We start from the raw sequence: 23,068 nt of genomic DNA, 5'->3' as shown, positions 1-23,068 counted from the left end.
TCTTGTGCCAGTACCAAGCTGTTTTGATTACTATGGCTTTGTAGTAGAGTTTGAAATTTGGTATTGATATTCCTCCAGCACTATTCTTTCTGAAGGATTGTTTTAGCTCTTTGGGGTCTTTTATTGTTCCATATGAATTTTTGGATTGCCTCTTCTATTTCCTTGAAGAATAAGATTGGAATATTGTAGGTACCTTGGGAAGTATTGCCATTTTCACGATGTTGACCCTTCTAAACCAGGAGCATGGGAGGTTTTTCCACTTTCTAAGTTCTGTTTTGATTTCCTTTTTCAGGTTTTTAAAGTTTTCATCATAGAGGTCCTTCACTTCTTTGGTTAAGGTAATTCCTAGGTATTTTATTTTTTGTGGGCTATTACAAATGGAGTTGCTTTCTTGATTTCAGCCATGCTTTTCTCATTGTTGGCACACAGAAAAGCCATTGGTTTTTGAGGGTTAATTTTATACCCTGCTACTTTGCCAAAGGTTCGAATCAGCTCGAGTAATTTGGGAGTGGAGTCCATGGGATTTTTTAAATACAAGATCACCCAGCCTGAATCTCTTTTTGTATGAAGGTGAGGGCAAGAGTAGGGAGTTCTAGCTCTGGCTGGTGATATCCTCAAATGGATGTTGAGCCTTAGTGTTTTGAAACTGAAAAGGCAGGAAATTCATTCTTGGCTTCTGCATCCTACTATTTTTATCTGAGTACACTGCCACCCAGAAAAGGAATGTATTTTCTAGCTTCCCTGCAGCTAGATGTAGCTTTGTTGATCAATGATATGGGAATGCAGAGTCTGTGAGTTTCTAAGAGTCTTCCTTGGAGACAATATGAAGATGTACCTTGCCTCTTCTCCACTTTCTACCTTCTTTTTGGATGGGATATAAATGTGATGATTGGAGGTAATGCAGTCTTTTTGAACCATGCAGTGAGAGATAAATGACAACAGAGAATTAGGAGAGAAGTAGAATGGATCATTGCTGATCATAGAGGAGCCCTAGCAACTTGTTTTGTGTACATTTACCTGAGAGGGAAATATATATGTACCAGATTTTGTGTAAGATTCTGACACTTTGGGTTTTCTTTTACAGGTGAACTTGATCCTGATGCATAATTTTGTGTGAGAAAAGGAGTTCTTGAGGTGGTTTGTTGAAATTTCACAGTGTAGCAGATAGTAATACAACAGGTTGAAAAACTGGTGATTTCTATTGTATAGAGCCACAGGCAGAAGAACTATCTTATCTACAGGCCCAAGAAGGGGATGATCTTGTAGGATCATCAGTGTTCTGCGATCCAGATTCACTGTGAGTGAATCATTTAGACCTTCTGAAATGAAAATGTCAACTGCTTCTGCAGCCCAAAGTTATGTTATTATCAGCAGTGTCTTGGAAGTGGCAGCCTGTGGTCACGGATATTTTTAAAGCAATGTCCTTCGGGTTATCTCTGATGGACAACAGATTTCCCAGCAGCAAAGTCAAATTGAGGGTTTATCTTCCCTCTCAAGCCTCTGCATCAGAGGTAGAGGAGCAGAGTACAGTAGCTTTTAGTTCAGATTTTAGGTTTAAAAAATCTTGTCTAGACTTTAGATAGACATGCAATTATGGTTGTTTGTACAATAAACCAACTGAAATCAGATAGACAGCTAAAACATTTTTGCTTCCATTTTTTATTTTGTTGTTGTTATTGTTTGGGAATTGAACTAGAGCCTCAGCTTATCCGAAGGAGCTTTATCAGTTGAGCCACACCTCCATCCGAGATAGCTTAAATTTTTGAGGATATCAAAACACTAAGAAAGTACAGTCAGGTGCTATGCCTATCATCCTAGCTACTTGAATGAATAAGATTGGGAGGACTGAGCTTTCTGGCCAACCTGGGCAAAATTGTTCACGAGACTCCATCTCTTGTTACAGTACAGATAGGAAATAGCCAGAATTATTCAGACCTCCAGTAGATCTTGGGCTCCTCAGTATGCAATGTTTGCAATGCATTTATAGAGCATATACTCCAATCCCCATCCCCCAAGACATTAAAAATTCTCTGTTGCCTGTTCCCAACACAGAACTCATAATTGCTCAGAATTTCCTAGGTGACAGAAACATCTTTTGTTCTAATGAGGTGACTTTGGAAGGGTCCCAGTAAGGAGATTGGTCACCAGAAAGACCAAGCTATGATTAGATTATTTGAATTTCTAGCCTCTTACTTCAGGAAATGGGAAGGACCTAGAAATTGAGTTAATAATCAAACAACTATGTGTTGAGGTCTCCATAAACAGCCCTGAACAGGGGCTGGGAAGATGGGTCAGTGGTAGAGTGCTTGCCTTGCATGCATGAGGCCCTAGGTTCGATTCCTCAGCACCACATAAACAGAAAAGCGGAAGTGGCACTGTGGTTCAAGTAGAGCATTAGCCTTGAGCTGAAGAGCTGAAGCACAGTACCCAGGTACAGAGTTAAAAAAAATTCCCTGAACAATGGGATTTGATAGCAATGGGAGTTGTTGGATGCACAGAGGTGTTGAGAATTCAGTGCAGCTAGAGAGGGGATGGAAGTTCTCTGCCCTTTCCAACATGCCAGGTCCTATATATTTTTTCATCTTCTATTAGTATTCATGTCCTTCTTACCAATAAAGGGCAGGTAAATAAATGTTTGCCTTCTGTGAACTGCCTAGCTAATTATAAAGCCTGAGGAGGACATGATGGGAAAATTGATTAAGAGACAAAAAAAAATAACAGACTGAAGACATAGTCAGGTGCCAGTGGCTCACACCTGTAATCCTAGCTACTCAGGAGGCTGAGATCTGAGGATTATAGTTTGGAGCCAGCCCAGGCAGAAAAGTCCATGAGACTCTTATCTCCAATAAATGACCTAGAAAAAGCCAGAAGTGGCACTGTGGTTCAAGTGATAGAACACAATCCCTGAGCACAAAGAGGCTCAGGGACAGTACACAGGCTCTGAGTTCAAGCCCCAGGACTGGCAAAAAACAAACAAACAAAAAACCTGAAGACATGATTATATTTAAAGTGAGGAATAGCTTTATGGGGACTGGGCACTTAACCAATGGGGTCTATGCTCATAGCAGTCAGTGTCCAAATTGAACTGAATTATAGAACACCCAGTTATTTTTTCACAGAGAAATGGACAACTGGTATGGAAAACCAACTCCATGAATTTGGGTAGCCATGGTATTTAAAACTGTGAGTGTGCTGGGTGCTGGTGGCTCACATCTGGAATCTTAGCTACTGAGGAAGCTGAGATCTGAGGATTGTGGTTCAAAACCAGCCTGGACAGGAAAGTTCATGAGACTCTTATCTCCAATAAACCACTCAGAAAACCAGAAGTGGCACTGTGGCTCTAGTGGTAGAGCACTAGCCTTGAGCTGAAGAGCTGAGGGACAGCACCCAGGCTCAGAGTTCAAGCCCTACAACTGATAAAAACAAAAACAAAAAACCTGTGAGTGTAAAGAAATGCTGGCATTGTTTATTTCATACACTTGACACAATACAAGCACAAGAATATCAGCTATCTTTTCTTTAAAACAGAATCAATATCCATACTGTATTTATGGTTGAATTAAATGACAAAATGGAAATGGATATCTTTAGGACATTCCTAAGATTGGTATAAATATTAGGATTTTATGTGATATTCTTTCACAAGTTCATGGTTGATGGCTGATTCCAAGTCAAAAGATACTTTTGAAATCAATTCTTAGATAATTTACCTGAAAAGAACTACAAAAAAAGTCATACCATCAAATTTTCACCAGTTGACTAGCTATTTTGTTATTTGATAAAGTCAGGAAAAGTGTTAGGTTTATTGATATTGCTTCTTTGCTACCCAGAAAAATTCTGGGAATACAGACATAGGAGATAAACATGTGTCTAAAAGAGAGGAATTGACACAAATGTAGAATTAAAGGACATCAAAACAAAGCCAATAATCATCTCTGGGACTTGACTTCACACATGCCAATTAAGTGTCCCAAGATACGTCATCTTTGTTAACTATCCCAGGTCAATTCAGATGCCACCAATTCTGGGTACCTGCCAACCTAATTGGATATGTTTTGTCTCTTCAAGAGATAATTATAATGTACTTATCATGTATTCTATGCACACAGAGACCAAGTTCATCTGAAAATAAAGTAATAAGCATCCTGGGACTCACTGAACTTGGAGATTATTTCCCTCTGTAAAAAATGAGGCTCATTCTGATACAGAAGTGGCATCCCTGACTGTGACTCTCTCTCTCTCTCTATCTCCCTCTCTCATAGACACACGCACACACATGCACACACACACACATACACACACACACACACACACACACACACACAAAACCACACAAAACTGAAGGCATGTGAATATGAAACCAAAGGGTGAGCAACATTGTTGGTGGCTTTAGGACCTACCTTTGGCCAGTTCTTTGAGACTCTGTGGACTGCAGTTTGACTATTGTCTAAGCTGGTATGTGGCATGAAGCCAGTCTCCAAGGTAACAAAGTCAAAATACACTGTTAATGCCTCAGGGAGATGGGAGGAGTGTATGGGGAAAAAATGAGATGAGAGCCTGCACATGCCACATGGCACTGGGAGAAGTCATCTGGGTGGTCTGGTCTATTGGCTCCCTGGAGAGTTAATCCATCGATCTGTTATACAGGAGAAGACTAGGGCGGGAGGACTCTGAGACCTTAAGTATTAGTTGTTAGGGTTTGAGTGTGCCTCCCTCCAAAGTTAATTGTTAGAAACGTAATCTTCTAATTCATACGTTGATGATACAGTTCTGTATTGCTATTCCTGGAGGATCCATTGCAGGACCTCTTGAGCAATAGCAAAATCTATGGATGTTCAAGTCCCTTCTATAAAAAGCTCAGTATTTGCATGTGGTCCGCACATCCTCCTGAGTATTCACATCATTTCTAGATGACTTACAAAGCTAAGTCCAGTACAAATGCTGTATAAATAGTGCTTCTGAGGCAGGTGATGGTGGCTCATGCCTGTAATCCTAACTACTTAAGGGGCTGAAATCTCAGGATTGTGGTTCAAAACCATCCCAGGCAGGAAACTCCATGAGACTTTAATCTCCAACTAACCAGAAGAAAGCTGGAAGTGGAACTGTAACTCAAAGTGGTAGATTGCTAGCCTTGAGCAAAAAGAGATCAAGAACAGCTCCCAAGCCCTGAGTTCAAGCCCCATAAATAACAAAAAATAACTACAAATAAATTAATAGTGGTTCTGTGTTGTTTAGGAATTTAACAGGAGAAAAACTTCTGTGTATATTCAATACATACCATTTTCAAAATCCATGGTTGGCTGAATCCATGGATGTGAAAACTAAAGAAAGACCTGAAGAGCTAACTGTGCTTACAGGTGAGACTTGCAAAGAGTAGAGTTAGATGTAGTCATGAGGGTGGGGCCTACATGTTAGGATTAGTGGCTTAATTAGGATGAGAGATCTGAATATGGATACTTGTTTTCTAGCCACAGGATACCCTCTACTATATATGAACAATAAGAAGGTCTTTACCAGATGTAATTCCATGCTTTGGGCTTCTCAGCCTCCAGGAATAAACTTATTGTTATTTTTGTTGTTTTCTGTCAGTTGTGGGGCTTGAACTCTGGGCCTGGGCGCAGCTCTTCAGCTCAAGGCTAGTGCCCTACTACTTGAGCCACGGCACCACTTCTGGTTTTCTGGTAGTTTACTGGTGATAAGAGTCTCATGGACTTTCTCTTGTCTAGGCTGTCTTTGAACCGTGATCCTCAGATATCATCCTCCTGAGAAGCTAGGATTACAGGTGTAAACCACCAGCACCCCAGCTAAATTTGTTTTCTTCACACATTACAAAACTTCAGAGCTGGGTGCCAGTGACTCACATCTGTAATCCTAGCTACTCAGGAGGCTGAGATCTGAGGATCATAGTTCAAAGGCAGCCCAGGCAGAAAGACTCTTGTTTTCAATTAACCACCAGAAAAATGGGAAGTGGTGCTGTGGCTCAAGTGCTCACCTTGAGCTGAAGAGCTGAGGGACAGCACCCAGGCCCAGAGTTCAAGCCCCACGACTGACAAAACAAAAACAAAAAACAGATATTTTATTATAAATTATAAATAACCACCCTTTACATTTGTTTTCTTTGCATGTGTTTAGTTACTGTTAATTAATTTCAGAAACATTTTATAGTTTTTAGTACATGTTGTTGGCCTTGTGTTACATTTACTCCTAATTAGAATTACTTCAGTAATATTATATTTGAATTGTTTTATTTCCTTTTGATATTGTTTATTATGAGTATATAGAAAAACAATTGGTTTTTGTATGTAGATTTTATAACTTGGAAACTTTGCTGAATTCATGATGATTGTGAAATCTGTAAGGTTTTCCATCTGAGGATATTGTCTATAAATGGATGGTTTTACTTCTTCCTTTCTAATTTGGATTCTTTTTCTTGTCTATTTGCTCTTGCTCAGGCTATTAAAAAGCAGTGGAGTAGGCAGCCTTTTATTCTTCCTGATTCTAGAGGGAAAGTCCTTAGATGGCTGTAAGTGTTCTGCGTATGGTCTTTAGGTTGAGATGACTTCTCTTTCATTCCTAGTGTGACATATGGCCTGTATGCTGAATTGGTTCTCTCCTATCACTGGTGTGTTATGAGTTTTTATCAGGAAAAGGTACTGAATATTATAAAATGCCCTTTTGAGCACCAATTGAGAGGACCTCATTCTTTATTTATTTACTTCTGGCAGAGTGTTCTATTATTATACTTCTTTTTAATGCATTTATATCCAGAATCTTCCCTCAGTGTCACTTTCGTTATATCCTACCAGTTTTAGCATATTTCATTTTTATTCATTCCAAGATCATTTTCTAATTTGCCTTGTGACTTTTTCTTTGACCCATTTGTTGAGTGAATATGTTGGTTAATTCCCACATTTTTCTAAATGTAATTACTATTATAATTTTACAGTTTTCCTTTATTATTAATTTTTAGTTTTATTCCATTCCAATTGAAAAGATACTTTCTATGATTTCAATAGAACTAAATGTTTAAATACATGAGCTGTTGCTTAGTATTTGGTCTATTGAGTGAAGTGCTTTATAAATGTGTATTTGGTAAAACTATAACAATACTGGATTGTACAATTCTCCATGTAACTAATCTTTACCAGAGAATCTTCATTTTTGTTTTTGTGATTTTTGAGGCCGGGTCTTGCTATATAGCCCAAGCTAGTCTTAAACTTGCAATTTTCTGATAGTGTTAATCCAATCACTTACTTTCAAAATCAATCTTTTGACTGATTCTGGTTAGTCTATCTATTATTGAAAGTATGGTAGTAAGTCTGCCACTATTAATATAGAATTGTGTCCTTTTCCAATTCTGTTGACATGTGCTTCAATGTTATGGAATTGTCACGTTTCATTGCATCTTTTATAATTATTATATATTCTTGGAAAATTGACACAATGTACAAATCATTGTGCATTGTACTTCTTTATCTCCAATAACATCTTTTCAATTAAAATCTATTTTGCCTGATTCATTTAGCCACCCTTATTCCCTGTAGTTATCATTTATATGGAAGGTGTTTTCCCATCTTCACTTCTGTACATCCTGAGATCTAAAGTAAATCGCTCATATAACTCAAAGAGTTGGATCTTGTTTGCTTTATTTTATTATGCATTTTGTTGGCCAGATGGCTTTTGATTGGTGAACTAAATCCATGTAAATTTACAGTAATACTATTAGGAAAGGACCTACCTTTGCCATTTTCTTCTTCTTCTTATTTTTTTGGGGGGTCCGGTCGTGAGGCCTGAACTCTGGGCCTGGGCGCTGTCCCTCAGCTCTTCAGCTCAAGGCTAGCGCTCTACCACTTGAGCCCAGCACCACTTCCGGCTTTTTTTTTTCTTTTTGCTTATGTGGTGCTGAGGAATTGAACCCAGAGCCTCATGCATGCAAGGCAAGCGCTCTACCACTGAGCCAACTTCCCAGCCCCCATTTTCTTATTTTTTGTCTACCATATTAATATAAGACTGCTCTTATATAGATCTCTCCTTTTAAAACAATATGTGACTGGTGTCACAAATTGTATCTTTTGTATCCAATATCTATTGATCAACGAATTATTTTTATGCATTTGTCTTTTAAATTGCACAGAAAATTTGAAATACGGTTAAAAAAACTATAATGATACTGTTTCTAAAAATATTTTTCCTTGTAATTGTCTTTACTGAAGAAGTTTCCTTTTTGTTTGTTTATTTGTCTGTAGAGGCAGATCTTACTGTATAGCTCAGGGTGGTCTTGAACTAGCAATCTTCCTGCCTTTCTTTTCTGAGTGCTGAGATTATAGGCAAGCATCTTCACATTCCTTCTGATATGGCTTGGCTTTGCTCTCCTTTCCTTCTTTCCTTCCTTCTTTCTTTTTCCTTTCTTCCTTTCTTTTTTTCTTTTCTTTCTTTCTTCATTCATTCTTTCCATAGTTCTGTGGTGCTGGAGAGTAAACTCAGAGTCTCACACATGCTGGACAAGCATGCTACAGCTCATGCCACATCCCCAGCCTTTTTTTGCCACAGTTTTATTTTTCACAGAGTCTCATGCATTTGCTCATGTTTGTCTCAGACCATGATGCACCCATCTCTGTCTTCTGTGTAGCTGGGGTTATAGGTGTAAACCACCATACCAGTTACTAGTATAGACTTTTTCTTCAGGCAAACCCTTGATTGTGACTAACATAACTTCCTTACTTTTTGAATTTATTTTTATTGTAAAAGTGAAGTACAGAGGGGTTACAGTTACATAAGTTAGGTAATGAGCATTCCATTATTTTATTTTTATGTGTGTACCAGTATTGGGGCTCAGACTCAAGGCCTTGCACTGTACCTTAGCTTTTTTGCTTGAGACTGGCTCTCTGACCACTTGAGCCACATCTTCACTTCCAGCTTTTTAAGTAGTTAATTGGAGATAAGAGGCTATCAGATTTTCTTGCCCAGACTGGCTTCAAACCATAATCCTCAGATCTCAGCTTCCTGAATAGCTAAGATTATAGGCATGAGCCATTGGCACCAGATTATATTAATTTTAATAAACTTTTAGTTTTAAAATAATTTGAGTTTTACCAAAAATATTTATAAAGAGAACCCCTCCCAGTAAAAGCTGAGGTTGTAGCTCTTTGGTAGGGCATTTGCCCAGCACATTGCCCAAAGTCTAGCTCAATTGCTAGTAATACTCATGCACACACACGCACACACACACACATACACATGACATAATATATATGTTCCAACATTCACAAAGGAATGTTGGGATCTGGACACTAGAGGAAATGATATGGAAAGATGGGGTATGCTGGAGAGAAAGGGAGACATGCACAAAATGCTACCACCGGGTGGGGGAGGGGATGATTTCTCAGTAGCCTTAAATAAAAGGATTTACTTTCTTATTGAAGCTACATGTCGGAACAGGCCAACAGAAGGGCTCTGTTCATCACTAACGAACACTTGTGGTCTCAGACTGGCACAGCAGCCATCACCGCAAAGGCTGCGTTGTTCATCACAGCCAGAGGAAGAGAAATAAGGTTCTGCAATATAAAGCTGTGCCCATTTTGTTTGTCAAGAGTATTGTTATGGTCACACCCAACTTCAATGTTATCTGATATGGAGTAATGGTAAGTAGGGTCCTTTAACTATGTGATAAGCTATATGGAAATTAAAGTACAAGAGATAAAACTACTTCACACCTATAATTTTAGCTACTCAGGAGGCTAAGACCTGGAAGATCATGGTCTAAAACCAAACCAGGCAGAAAGACTCCATCTGCAAGACTCCATCTCCAGTATTCTGGGCTGAAAGCATGACTCGCGTGGTAGAACACCAGCCATGAGAAAGCAAGCTGAGCAAGAGTGCAAGACCCTGAATTGAAGCCATGTTTCCTACACAGAGGGGGAGGGGAGAAGGAGGGGGATGGGATGGAGAGAAGAACGGAGGAAGGGAGGAAGATAGGAAGAAAAGAAGGAAGAAAGGAAGGAGAAAAAGGAAAAAAAGAAATAATATAGAAGCATCCTTTATGCTTTTTACTCCTGATGACAATATCTTGCAAAACTACAGTATAATATCACAACTAGGATATTGGCATTGATATGTTCAGATACAGAGCATTTTTATTACCAAAAGACCCCAAGTATTGTCTGGTTATAACCACACCCACTTTCCTCTCACCCATTATCCCCTTTTAATCTCTTGGGCTAATCTAGTCTCCATTTCTAAGATTTTGTCATTTCACAGACCTTATATAAATAGATCATGTTATAGACAACATTTGTAATGTTTTTTTTTCACTGAGTATAATTCTCTGGAAATTCACCCAGATTGCTGCCAGTACCAGTCCGTTCTCTATGTCTTCCATGTAGGATGCCTCTCAGATTGTTAAGCCATTCACCCATTGAAGGGCATCTGTGTTGTTCCCAGTTATGGCTGTTACAAAGAGAGTTGTTACAAACATTCATGCACAGGTTTTATATAAATGTAACTTTTTCTCTTTTCAGAATAAATGCCCAGGAATCCAATTGCTGAATCATATGGTGATGATGCACTGAGCTTGGCGACTGTTGTTGTTGTTTTTAACTGCTGGACTGCTAGAGTACCGGAACAATTTTCATTCCTATGAGCATTGTCTGAGTGACATCATTTCTCCTTATCTTCATCAGTATTTCCCGTGGTCTCTATTCCTTATTTTATCCTTTCTGTTAGGTGTAGAGTTCTTCCTCCTTGTGGTTTTAATGTGCACCCCTGTGGCTAATGAAGTTAAGCATCTTTTTTATGTGTGTGGTTGCCATCTGGGGCATTCTCCTCAGTGCTGGCTCTTCATGTCTTTTGACCATTCTCTAATTAGGTTGTGTGGTTTATGACAGTTGGTTTTGACAGTTCTTTATATATTCCGATGTTGCTCCTTTTTGAGATGTACGGTTTGCAAACATTCTTCTCAATCTGTGGCTTGCCTTTTTCCTCTTCATAGTGGGATGTTTTGCAGAGTAAATGTTTTTAATTTAATGAGCCCAATGATTATTTTTGCTGTATGAATCATAGAGCTCTTTGCCTAGCCTAGATTATGAAGGTTTTTCCTCCTATAATTCTTATAACAATCACAGTGTTGTATCTCACAGTTAAGTTAATGATTCCTGTTGAGTTAATGGTTTTTGTAAGACATACAACTCACATAGTTTTGTTCATTCAATAGTTCCCAGAATTTCTTTCAAGCCTATCCATAAATCAAAAATAATTTGGAAGGGGAAAATGTATAAAAAATCTAGCCATATTTTAACCAAAGGCAATGTTAAAATATCACTTTGGAATATTAAATTCACTGTACTCTAAATTTATTTTAACTCCCTACTACTGTGTGGCATCCACACTAATAGTGTTGCTTTTCCCAAGTACACACACACACACACACACACACACACACACACACACACACACCACAAGTAGCCTGTCCACCAGAACTTGAGGAGGTCAAAGTTGTTCATATCTTTTAGGGAATGAAGGTTGGGTAAGCCAGGGCTCTTGCTCATATGCTTGTTCTCTGATTAGATGTCCTTTGTGTATTTTATGTGACTAATTATGTGGATTATATGCATCATCATATTTACCATCATAAGATAAAACTTGAAAGATTTCCACACAAAGTCCTCCTGTGCTGCTCTGATACAATAGGCACAAAAATTTGTAGAAACATCACTTCTGTTCTAGCATAAGCCCTTTGAAAAGTTCCATTGTCAAAGTGTGTGGGGAAGATGAATGAAGAGAATAATGAGGGAGAATGCAGCCATACTCTTCAATACATATCCTTGAAGTAGGAGAACTGAGGGAAGGAATTGCATTGGGAGGGAAGGAACAAAATGATGAAAGAAGTGACATCAATTGATCAACTGATTTTTCAATGATAACAACTACTTAAAGATAACAAAATTTAAGCTCAATTGAGATAAAAAGTCATGACACTAGAAATTGATTTGACAAAGGTTTAAACAAAACTCCTCCAATTTGCCAAGAACTTTCTACAGTATGGATTTATCTCAACAATGAACCCATCTCTACATGTATAATGTTTCTTATAACATTAGGTAATCACAGCTATACACTTAAGTCTGACTAGGGAGGCAGACATTTAGTCTCAGAAAACAGAAAACCTAACCACAGTGACTTACGACAGAAGATTATTTTCTTGTCATAACATGCAGTCTTACGATGGGCCGTCAGAGCCACTGTCAACCACCTAAGGGATCCCTCTGTCTTCTTGCTCTGCACTCTTTACCAGGTAGCTTTTGTTTCCAAGGTTGTGGCAACTGCTCTTGTATCCCAGATCTGTGTCTATTAATAGACAACTCAGCTGCATTGCAGACAGGAAGAAGGGCAAAGGGGAAGAAAGGGATGATGAGTGAAATGCAATTACATGCTTCAAGCAGCTTTCCTTTTCAGTAAATGTCTCCACTTATTTGCTACTCTTTATCTTCCTTTTCATGGAATTAAAAGCCTGTGTATCTGAGGATGACTGATCCAGTCTACACATGAGGATTTCGGAATTGCCTTTTTTTCCACAGTCATTTAGCATATCTCAGCCATGCCCTGCTGGGAAAATGACTAGCCATGGCTTTCAACATGACAATTTGTCATTGTAAATAAGATAACATTAGTTCTGTAATTCTTAATGTACCATAAAAATGACACGCCATCTCTCTTACCAGCAAAGAACTCATCATCAGTGGGAGAATGTGGACATTAGTGTAGCATCATCATTCAGCAAGGTATATGTAGTTGACATATATGTCTTCTTTCTTTGAGTAAGTTGTATATGCCCTCTTCACTGCAAGATTGTCACCTTCCTGAGATATCTGAAGGTATCATTTTGCTTACACTGGTGACTTCACAGTAATACTAAGGTATCTTCCTAAATGATTGCTTGGCATTGCTAGAAGAGAGAGAAAACAATCGAAACACGATTACTGACAGGACACCGTGAATTATGTGCTGTGTGTCAGTACAAATATGAATGATAAAATACCTGTACATGGGTATTCATAGATATGATAAGTGAAAATCATATCCTACATTTCCAAATATGTGAGAAAAGAGAATATTTTTTTAATTTCCCAATTTAGTTTCTACTTGGACATTGAGCAGTTAAGACAGGTTGGCCTCAGATTTTATGAGCTTCTGCTCATGTGTCCAATGTTGTGCCTGGTGTCAGGATCCTATAAAACAATAAGGCATGAGGAAATTGAGGAAAATCCCTTCCTTAGCCAGCCATCCACACAACTGGCTGGGGGAGAATGTCCCCATCCGAGCAGAAGAGCGCTCTCCTTCAGGTCCAGCTGTAGCTACTTTTCCTGAGCTGTGCTTGTGATGCCTCCTCCTCTGCCTTTCTCTCTACTCATCACTTTTCCTAGGTCCAGGTAAATCTTTCTCTTGCCTAGAGGTGGGGAATTCCATACCTTCCAGGATTTCTGGCAAGACTTTAATCTATGCTCTAAATCCTCTCACCTGCTCTGGGATTAAACGCTTAAACGCCACACTAAAAACGTTGATATCAGCAAAGCATTTGATTAGAAGTGTCAGAGTGCTTCTCTTCAACAGCAAAGAACTTAAGAGAAATACATACAGATATTTCCTTGGAGTATTTGAGGCAGAGCATTAGAACACAGCAGGAACAAGACATGGACACCACACAGGATGGAAATACACAGTGGCCTTACATAGAAGGGAGATCTCCCTTGCTCTAGGAGGATGTCACTGAGAAGGGAAGGGCAAGCAGGAGACCTCTGGCCCTTTCCTTCACCTCAAAAAAAACCTGAGACCTATACTACTGGAAAACCCTAAGGCCTTCTCAGGCACTAGTTCTTGTCTGAGAAGGTTCTCATTGCTTTGCTCCAGAGAAAAAGCCTAGCCCACACTGTGCCTTCCGCACATTTGGGGTCCTGGAAAGCAGCCCAGAAACTGCCCCCAGTAACTCTGCTAACCCAGATCAAGCAATCATCCAAAAAGCAGCACCCTTCCTTCCTCAATCCTGGAAGCACCTGGGCAGCCACTCTGAGTGGCTGAGCAGAAAGTCCCCAGAAGACAGCTGAGTGACCTCACCCCCCCTTCCTTCTGCCGGAAATATCCAGGCAACCCTGCCCATCCATCCTTGAGTGGCCCTGTGCACACACTCAGCTCCAGAAAGTAGCTGGGCACCAATCTTTTAATAGCTGGGTCCACTGACATATAGGGAAGCAAATGAGCAGCCCTACCGCTTCTCCTATGGCTCCAAGAAGTACATGATACATCTGGTCTCAGAAGCTTAGCTCACTGAGGTCCTAGGAAGTAGCTGATTGACCCACCCTCAGCCCTAGAGATAGCTGGTGGGAGACGGGGCACGTGTTGATGATGTCGACTAACCAAGCAAAATAGAGAGGAGATCTAAACAATTTGAAATGTAAAAGGAGATACTAAAATACAAAAGATTGTTAGAGACTATTATGAGCAACTGCATACCAAGACAGTGGAAAACATAGGTGAAAATGGACAGATTTCTGATACATGTAACTTATAAAAAATTGAACTATAAAGACAGAAAATCTGAGTAGGGTGAAAGCAAATAATGATGTTAAATTAGAAATAAAAAGTCTCCCAACAAAGAGAATCCCAGTATTTGGTGGCTTCACTGCTGAATTTTACCCAATTTTTAAAGAACTAATGTTAAGCCAGGTGGCTCATGCCTGCAATCCTAGCTACTCAGGAGGCTGAAATCTGAGGATCATGGTTCAAAGCTAGTCTGGGCAGAAAAATCCAAAAGTTATCTCCAATTAGTTAGCAAAATGCTGGAAGTGGAGCTAAGTTCAAGTGGTAGAGTGCCACTCGAGCAAAAAAAGCCAAGCAAGAGTGTGAGGCCCTGAGTTCAAGCCTTTGCAGTATCAGGGCATACACACACACACACACACACACACACACACATGCACACACACACACACAAACTAATGTCAATTCTGAAACTAGTATAAAGTATTTGTGATGACTGATCCTGGTTCTCCACTTGATTAGATTAAGAAATGCATAGAGCCCAGCACAGGTAACTTAGAATCCTAGCTACAGCTACTCAGGAGGCTAAGATCTGGGGATCAAAGTTCAAAACCTGCCCAGGTAGGAAAGTCTATACATTCTTATCTCCAAATAACCAGCCAGAAGCCAAAAGTGAAGCTGTGGCTCTAGTGGTAGAGTACTAGCTTTGAGCAGAAAGCTCAGGGACAGCACCAAATCCTGGGTCAAACTCTAGGACCAACACCAAAAAAAATACTGAAAGTGAAGGAGCACCTTCCCTGCCATCTGATAAGACCGTACATTACCCTGATACTAAAACTAGACACAAGAATACAACAAAATCTACAGACCAATTAGGCACCAGTGGCTTACATGTGTAATCCTAGCTACAAAGAAGGCTGAGAAGTAAAGATCATGGTTCAAAGCTACCCAAGCAAGAAAGTTTGCGTGGCTTTTATTTCCAATTACCTACCAAAATAAAGCCAGGAGTACAGCTATCGATTCAAGTGGTATAGTGCTAGCCTTGAGCCAAATCTAGCTCAGAGACAGCATCCAGGCCTTCAGTTCAAGCCCCAGAGCTGGCGTGCACACACACACACACACACACACACACACACACACACACACACACACACATTCCAAGAAATAAATTTAACCAAGGAAGTAAATGATCCCTACAATGAAAACTGCAAAGTACTGATGGGGAAAGTGAAGAAGATACAAAAAATGTGGAAAGATGTTTCATATTCATGGAATGGAAGAATTAATACTGTTAATATTAGCCAAGGTGATCCACAGATCATTGAATCTTCAATGGAGCGTCTATCAAAATACTAATGACATTCATCACAAAAATAGAAAAAATAATCTAAAATTTGTACAGAACCGAAAAAAGGCTCTAAGTAGCCAAAGCAATCCTGAGCAAAAAGAAAAATTTGGAGATAGTACAGCACCACACTTCAAAACATACTACTACAAAATAATAGTAACCCAAAACAGCATAATACCAACATAAAAACGGACACCTAAACCAATGGAACAGCAAAAGGAACCAATAAATATATCCATATATTTAGAATCAAGTGATTTTCAACAAAGGTAGTACAAGAAAATACATTAGAGAAATTTCTTCAATAAATGGTGCTTGGAAAACTGTATACTCATATAGAGACCAGACTCCTCTATACATAAATATAACTGCTATGAAACCAATAAACAAAAACACAGATCATTACTACAGGAAAGGTCTCAGATTGCTGAGCAGCCAAGATGTGTGACTTCACCAAAGACCAGACCACAGAATTCAAGGAGGCTTTCCAGCTGTTTGACTGAACAGGTGAGGGCAAGATCCTATACAGCCAGTGTGGGAATGTGATGAGAGCTTTGGGCAAGAACCCCACCAATGCTGAGGTGCTCAAGGTCCTGGGGAAGCCCAGGGGTGATGAAATGAATGTAAAGGTGCAGGACTTAGAACACTTCCTGTCCATGCTGCAGACTATGGCCAAGAACAAGGACCAGGGAACCTATGAGGATTATGTAGAAGGCTTCCAGGTGTTTGCCAAGGAAGGGAATGGTACTGTCATGGGCACTGAAATCTGTCATGTATTCATCACAGAGCATGAGGACAGCAATGGCTGTATTAACTATGAAGAGCTTGTCCGGATGGTGCTGAGTGGCTGAAAACCTTCCCAGTATCTCTAAGCTTGTGCCTTGCCCAGTGTGAGATTGTTGTGTGCCCTTAGAGGTTTCCTAGGTCCCTTGTCACAGTGTACCTTGCCCAACTTGTCTCATGGATGATGTTTGCCATCAGCACTCACCAAATAAATTTACTCTCTTTGCCCCACCCCCTGAAAAAACAAAACAAAAAACCAAAAAAACTAAAATACAGGGAAGATACTTCAGGACAACAATCAAAGCAAGAATGATATGACTTCCACTCAGGTAACAAAAGCATAATTTGATAAGTGAAATTACAACCAACCAAAATGCTTCTGTATAGCAAAGGAAACAATAAATGAAAGGACAGTATCCAAAAATGGGAGAAAATATCTGCAAACTACTCATTTGACAAGGGATTCATTTCCAGAATGCTTAAGGAAGTCAAACAACTCAACAGCAAATAGCAACAACAACGACGATCCAGTTTAAAGTTGAATGTTAATGAGGCCAACGTGCAGGGTAATAGGAGCATAATTTCTAATAGTCCAAAGCATACCAGCATTAATTATGGTTGGCAATGATTTGCTATTTCAAAATAACTAGAAGAGGGGATTTTGAATGTTCCCAGCACTAAGAAATTAGATGTGTTGGGAGTGTCCAGCCCTTTGCTGGATGGTTCCAGGTGAAGTGCTGGAGGAGCATTGCCACCACCCAGGCTGAGAGCCCAGAACCAGTCAGCAGAGGAGAGAGGAAAAGAAGCTCCAAGGGCAGGGAAGAGCATTTTTGAGAACACAAGTTCCACATTTCAGTTCAGTTCCTATGTCTTCCCCTGAAATAGTTTCCCTCTCATGGGGACAAATGAAAGTACAAGGCTCTACCAAAACCTATAAGGATTGTAACGTTTGGCCAGGTGGTAGCTGACCTTGGGATTAGAGAGAAAGACGAACTGAGCACTCTCCTGGTGTGCAGCCTGCGATGTAAAGGAAGTGGCTGAGATGGGTGTACAGACCCTAGTGATTGGCTGAGGGATGAGTGAGGCCTTAAAGGGGCCCCCATCCACTGTGGAGTGCCTCGAGAAACAAGGCACTGACGTGCAGGTCCTCCAGACAGAGCAGGCAGTGAAAGGGAATAATTCCTTGGCTGCCAGAGGGGTCAGGTGGGAGGTGTCTTCCATTCCACCTACTGATGAAGCCTTAAGAAGGGAATAAAGCATGAAGCAATACAAAAAAGAAATGATATGCGTCTGAGGCGATAGATATGCTAATTACTCTGATCTGACCATCACACATTGTATACAAAATATTAGAGTATTACATTGTACCCATAAATGTGTATAATCACTATGTCAATTAAATTAAAATATAATTAGCTGTATATTAGTGGCTCATGCCTGTAATTCTATCCACTCAAGAGGGTGAGATCTAAACATCACTGGTAGAAGCCAGCTCTAGACAAGAAATGTACTCTTTACCTTACTCATGTAACTACAGCCCCTCTGCACAGCATCTTTACAATAAAATAAAATTAATAAAAAGAAGACAGCTCAGGCAGGAAAGTCTATGAGACTCTTACCTACAATTAATCAGCAAAAAGCCAGAAGTATGAGTGTGGGTCAAGTGATAGAGTACCAACTTTGAGTGAAAAAGCAAAACAAGAGCACAAAGCCCTGAGGTGCTCCAGTAACAGAACACAAAAATTAATAGTAGGCTGGATGCCAGTGTCTCATCCTGTAATCCTAGCTTTTCAGGAGGCTGAGATCTGAGGATCGCAGTTCAAAGCCAGCCTGGGCAGGAAAGTCCGTGAGACTCTTAGCTCCAATTAACCACCAAAAAACCAGAAGTGGCACTGTGGCTCAAGTGGTAGAATGCTCACCTTGAGCTGAAGAGCTCAGAGCCAGTGCCCAGACCCAGACCAAAAATAAAGCTATAATTAGTTAATTAAAAGATTAATTAATTTAAAAAATTCTGAATGTCATTGAGCCAAATTATCTAGTTAAAACTGATAGAGATAAAATATCAAAGGTTAATGTAAAAAAAGTCTCATGGCATGTACCACATGTTCTGTAATTGTATATATTATAAATGAGAGAAAAGGTGTGTGTTTTTAAATTTTAAAACTATTGAATCAAAGGAAAAATTTGACAATGGACTATGTTTTTGCCAAGTTTTTTACCTCTTATATTTTCTTCAGAAGTAAAATAAGATAGACTAAAGAACTTGTGCCTTGCTCCAAATAGTCTTAATTGAACTGAGATTTAAATTATATAAGGATACATAAAAAATAAACAGGAAATTACAATTCAAATATACCACAATGTGTGGGGATATAATCCAAATAGCATATGGTAATGTTAAGCAGGAAGACTCATAATAATTAGCATTTGTAAATCGTTTCCCATTTTGCTTGCATGTATAATTTAATTTGATACTCACAATAGCTCTGGAAAGTATCGTGTGATTTCTGTTTTACAGATGAGAAAAAAAATGCAATTCCCAAATTAAGTCACTTCTCCAAATTTACACAATTAGTGAAAGACAGAGTAGAGATTCTTATTTAACATTCCCCAATATGGACTCTAAGTCTCTAAGATAGAAGGCAGAGAGTAAGTGTGTTATAGAGAGATATACTTTGCTTAATTGAATATTTTGTATAGAACTCTGAACTGGTTGGTTGAATTGCTTAATATAGTGGTTCTAACTTGAATTTTACCAGACTCTGGGCTGAGTCCCCCAGGGAATGGTGTTTGTAAAGATCCTAGGGTGATTCTAATCAGTAGCCAGGACTGGGAAGCGCTGGGTTTTGTTGCTAATGTTCCTTCCTAAACAAAGAGGTGTGCTGAGGTTCAGAGGGAGAGGAAGCAAGCCTCTGGGTGGGCAAGGAGGGGCCTGAAGAAGGGAGGCAATCAGTGCCAAGGAGAAAACTAGCTTTAAGCTTCACTAAATCTACAATAGTGTACTGTTAGGTTCAATGTTTTAAGACCTTCAAAGAAAGCTTTAGAAGGATTTATTCCTGGTGTGTTAATGTTGATCAATAATTCTGTAGCTAACAGAAGGATGAGAGGCATCTGTGTTTCCATAATCCATAATAGGGAAGAAGGAAGTGATCTCAGACACCCTTGACCTTTGAGTATCTTAAATCCTGAGGGGGGCGGGTGTGGGCATAGAAGAGTTTATGTAGACCTAGAATAAAGGCAGCTTTAGACTGAGCTTTAGAACAGTCCTTGAAAGGATGAAGCTTATTTGCAAAAGACTTATCTGATACAACAACGCTCAATACTAAGAGAAGACAATGAAGTCTACACATTTAACAACTTAATAGTGCATCTTATTAAAAATTATTCCACAGGTAAAGAAATAGAAAGTGAAAGAAAAGTCAAGCAATAGAATTGTAATCCAATCATGAAATTAGTAAAGACTTTAAAACAGCTGCTATCAGGGCTAGGAAGTTGGCTCAATGGTAGAGTACTTGCCTTGCTTGCACAAGGCCCTGGGTTTGATTCCTTAGCACCATATAAGCAGAAAAAAGCTGGAAGTGGCACTGTGGCCCAAGTGGTAGGGCTCTATCCTTGAACTAAAGAGCTGAGGGACAGTGCCCAGGCCCAAAGTTCAGCCCACACAACTGACAAAAAAAATCTGCTATCAATATATCCAAGGATTTAAAAGAAATATCAACATAAGCATCAACATGTGTTGATGCTCACAAAAGAAACCAAAAAAGAAACCAAATGACATTTCTGAGGCTGAAAAATACACCATCCGAGGTAGAAAAATATTACTAGATAAGTTTAACAGTGGATTAGATGTTACAAAAGAAAATATCAGTGAAGTTGAAGAAATAGAGTTAGAAATTAACCAACATATATATAGTACACACAGAATAAAAAAGAATGTGAATAGATCCTTAGAAACTCAGGACAATGGCATGTTAACATATGTATAATTTAAATCTCAAGGTATGTGAGGATAAAATGAACATTTCCAAATTTGATGAAAATTACAAACTCAGAGAACCAAGAGAGAATAGACCCCAAAGCATGTTCTACAATGTATGACTTTAACAACCAGTGCTGACTGATGTGAGTTACCTGAGAATGCAGCGGCCATATTGGACATGCTTACCTGACCAGCTGGGAAGGTGGCACCCAGAGACTCATACTGGGAGCTGGTAAAGAACTCATAGTAAGCAGATCAGCAATGGTAAAATTGGAACAATGTAAAATTGAAGACTAGAGCCAAAGACATACCATTCATTACCAATGAGGGAAAAGGATACAATTAGGAGGTAGAGTTGGATTTCCTGGATTAGGTAGGCTGGTTAATTTCTAATTGCACTGGGCACTTGGGTGGCTGTTGTGGTTCGAAATCATCCTAAATGTCTTCCTGACCTCTTATAAGAGCAAGAGTTAACAGTGTTCTTTGGGAGATAGTAGTCAAGGTTCCCTTTGAGGTCTCTTGCCTCTCCTAGCCATTGGGGGCCCTCCTCTCTTTATCCCCTGACAGGTAACATTAGCACGCTTGAGTATCCCCAGCAGTTCAGCTCTATTGTGCCTGCTCTTACCAAACTTCTGAGAACTGTTTCACCAATTAAAAAAAAAAATCACTTCAACTTGGAAAACTCTCCCTAAGGGTGTTGTTTTATGCCTGGATGTGTTTAGAAAGAAAGAAAAGAATGTTCCTTATATTTAGGACAGAATGGGCATTTTAAATAGAGAAAAGGTTGGAGATAATCCAAAGGAATAATAAGTAGCTAATTGTTGGACAGGTATAGAAAAATGCCATGAAAGCTAACCTTTACTTAGATTCAAAATTTAAAAATTGTATGCTTATTTTTCTCAAAACATTTTCCCCATTTCAAAAATCCATGTCTCAAACCAAGCTTGGTGGCACCTACCTGTAATCTCTAGCACTTAGAGGCTAAAGTAAGAAGATTTCAAGTTCTAGGCCAGCCTGGTGAAATACAGTGGGACTCTGTCTTAAAACAAAAAAAAAACTCTCTATATATAAAAATATAAAATAACCATTAAAATAAAAACATTTATGTCAGTTTCTGAAGATAATTACTATCAACATTCATTTATATATATATATAATTTTTTTTTGGTCAGTCATGGGGTTTGAACTCTGGGCCTGGGTGCTGTCTCTGAGCTCTTAAGCGCAAGGCTAGCACTTTGCCACTAGAGTCACAGTACCACTTCCGGTTTTCTGAGTGGTTTATTGGAGATTTATTGTTTTTTTGGAGTCTCACAGACTTTTCCTGCCTGGGTTGGCTTTGAACCTTGATCCTCAGTTATCAGCCTCCTGAGTAGCTAGGGTTAAAGGCATGAGCCACCGTGCCCAGCTGGTTTATATTTTTGAAGATGGATTTTAGGGAAAAACATAAAATTTTGATTTCAATATGTAGATTTGTTTTGCAAACTAATTTTCTTTAGTCAGGAAAATCTTCCTCATTCATTCAACCGATTCATTTTCTTCCATAAAATTGGGCTTATACTTCATGTTTTCTTTTATCCACTACTTTTTCTCTCAACAGTATATTATCTGTGCTTTCCTTGTGTGATTTATTTCCCCTCTGCTTAAAAATAAACAAAAAATTCAGTCAATACTATACAATACTATGCTATTGTCTCAGTTTTTGTCATTTTTTTTCAATTTGTTCATACTCTTGCTACTTGTAATGATGACATTTGTTTTCACTGGGTTTTAATAAGAGTCCCTCAAGATTTCACTGATAGTCAGTACTTAGGATTTGAGAATGCATCATGTTTATATGCGAGTTGTCCTTTTATTTCTATTTTGCTAGGAATTTTACCTAATTATTTATATATATATATATATATATATATATATATATATATATATATTATTTGCGGGGTGGTACTGGGGTTTCAACTCAGAGCCTCACATTTGTTATGCAGGCACTGTACCACTTCAGCCATGCCCCAGCCCTTTTTTGCCTCAAATTGATTATTCAAATAGGTTTCATATTTTTGCCTGGGACCCTCAAACCACAATCTTCATATCTATGTTTCCTGTATTCCTGGGATGACAGTTATAGAGCACCATTCTCAGCTTTTCTTTGAGATGGGGTCTCTCTCACTTTTTGTCTGAAGTGTCCCTGGAACTATGACCCTTCTAATCTATGCCTCCTGAGTAGCTAGGATTATAAGTATGTGACACTGTGCCTGACCTACTAATTTTTTTTCTTTGGGGGGGGTGGTCCGGTTGTGGGGCCCCAACTCTGGGCCTGGGCTCTGTCCCTCAGCTCTTCAGCTCAAGGATAGCGCTCTACCACTTGAGCCACAGCACCACTTCCGGCTTTTTTCTTTTTGCTTATGTGGTGCTGAGGAATCGAACCCAGGGCCTCA

At 39.2% G+C, this 23,068-nt stretch overlaps 2 pseudogenes; both read left to right on the top strand.

The window, feature by feature from the left end:
• Positions 1–16,306: 16,306 nt before the first annotated feature.
• LOC105985898 lies at positions 16,307–16,725 on the top strand (annotated as a pseudogene).
• Positions 16,726–17,523: 798 nt separating this feature from the next.
• Positions 17,524–17,890, top strand: LOC105985897 (annotated as a pseudogene).
• The last annotated feature ends 5,178 nt before the right edge of the window (positions 17,891–23,068 follow it).

This window comes from Dipodomys ordii, unplaced genomic scaffold (genome assembly GCF_000151885.1).
Source record: "Dipodomys ordii isolate 6190 unplaced genomic scaffold, Dord_2.0 Scaffold32, whole genome shotgun sequence".
Lineage (NCBI taxonomy): Eukaryota > Metazoa > Chordata > Mammalia > Rodentia > Heteromyidae > Dipodomys > Dipodomys ordii.
The sequence above is the reverse complement of the archived record's forward strand: the minus strand, read 5'-3'. Positions and strand labels throughout refer to the sequence as shown.